General features: G+C 37.7%; 1 protein-coding gene across 1 annotated transcript in view; it reads left to right on the top strand.

Moving 5' to 3' along the window:
• The first annotated feature begins 219 nt into the window (after positions 1-219).
• LOC121554643 (astrocytic phosphoprotein PEA-15-like) overlaps positions 220-2052 on the top strand; it is a 41500-nt gene continuing 39667 nt past the window's right edge. The window contains exon 1 of the mRNA XM_041868302.2: positions 220-597. The gene's annotated coding sequence lies outside the window, so the exon portion shown is untranslated. The remainder of the gene's footprint in view (positions 598-2052) is intronic.

Below are 2052 nucleotides of genomic sequence, written 5' to 3'. Positions count from 1 at the left end.
GTCTTAAAAAATGTTTACTTATCGCATTTTCTTGTTGGCACAATAAACGTGGCCATTGATTAACCTGCAATATAATTTGAATGAGTTATCCACATTGCAATGTTTTGAAATGTGAGCTTTTATTTTGGAAGGTTTCCTTATTACCATACAACGTGACATCATCGTTTGTGCTGCTGCCAGAATACTAGTAGGAAAAGGCGTTTCCATCCACGAAGCGGCAAGACTGTGTAGCCTGTCCTACTTACAACCTGACGGACGGATCGAACTTGCCTGGACCAAAAAACCACGCACTTATCCACACTAGCCAATAGAATTTCACCATAAGAATTGCTTTTGTAATCGCTTTTATATATTTAGGCTATAAAATAAAATCCATTACCAGACGGAGACCAATAGCTAACAACATCCTAAACCAACTACATTCTGGATAGAGGAGCTGACAGAGGAAGAGGACTTCGCAGCAAGATTGTATGCGTGTTCATCGAATAGAAATCATATTTTGATAAAGTTTTGTGATAGTAGTGAACACTTTCTCTTACGCACAGACACAGATCATCTCTCTCCCTTCGCTGACTCATAGCCTACACAGAACCCAGGGTAAGTCACCAACTCATCTTTTCTATTCTGTCTTCAGTCATTCGTTTTGATGTTATAATAATGTTGGTGTTATATATAGTATTGTATGCGAATGTGTTTGGCTGTATTTTTGCTTGTGGGACTTTGTCATTATCAAATAATCAATAATCAATCATTCGATTTGGTGTAAACTATAGCCTATCGTCATTTTTGCACCATCAGTGTGCATTCCCTTACACAATGGACCATAAACCATGATACTTTCGTAATTGTGTGTTTCAAAACACTTGACATGGTTAACTTTCATTTGGTTGTTGTTTTTTGTCTGGGATGATAACCCATTTCCCAACAACTTAACAATGCCGGTAATTTTCCTTGGTTTGAATGATGGGTGGTTACTCTGAAGAGACCCCGGCTTGAATGAACCCGTTTACATGAACCTGACGGTCGAATCGTTAAAGGAGACGGACCTATCCTCCAACTAAGGACCATTTAATTTAGTTGATTTATTGATTAATCGTTGTGATGATATTGTGTAGGCTGTCACTCCTGCTTTCTCCACGTTGTTGTGTAGACTAGGTTAATAAAATTACATCTATTTTTATTGGTCACATACACATATTTAGCAGATGTTATTACGGGTGTAGCGAAAGGCTTGTGTTCCTAGCTCCAACAGTGCAGTAGTATCTAATCCCACCCTTTAATAAAATGGTTTCATTTTAACATCGAATGGCAACCCATATTTCATCTGGAACGTTCTATGATGTTCAATGTCGGACGATAATAATCGATATCAATATAACGACCTGTGATCTGTGTCGGTTGGTGTTCATCGTTGCCTCGTGAGTATGAATGAATGGGGAAAACGTCGAGGCTACATCAGCCTTACTCCCGACTGCTGCACGAGTCCAGCATCACCATGGACGAACGTGTACACGACTCAAGAGTGAGACATTGGGGAAAAGGTCAATGACCATGCATAGACTGCTTGCTGAAAACTACTGCTAGGCTATATTGTAATGAATAAGGTTGATGATTGAGACGATAGTGTTATTACTAACACTACTGTAATAAAATGATGACAATAATGGTAAAAAAATAATGTCATAATTAATATCTTACTGTTATTATTGGTTAATTATTACTAATGCATTATCATCAAGATATCATTTTTGGTCGATTTCATTCTCATTTTTGTCAGTGATTCGGTGTACAGAATGTATATTTGCCTTCCACTACTAGGCTACAGAGCTGCTGCCATATATAGCGTCTCAGAGTAGGACTGCTTATCTAGAATCAGTTTATCCTTTTAGCTCACAATGAATACTATTACAGTTTGAATAATGATATGTATGTGCACAATGCTTGTGTAAAAAAAAATGTGTGCAGATAAACTCCTAAAAAAGATCTGTTGTAGGCTGCCATAACACGTTGTGTCAAATGTGTTCTACATCTCTTATACATCAGTGTGTGTAC

This window comes from Coregonus clupeaformis, chromosome 39 (assembly GCF_020615455.1).
Source record: "Coregonus clupeaformis isolate EN_2021a chromosome 39, ASM2061545v1, whole genome shotgun sequence".
NCBI classification, from domain to species: domain Eukaryota; kingdom Metazoa; phylum Chordata; class Actinopteri; order Salmoniformes; family Salmonidae; genus Coregonus; species Coregonus clupeaformis.
Note: the sequence above shows the minus strand (reverse complement) of the source record. Positions and strands in the feature narration are given on the sequence as shown.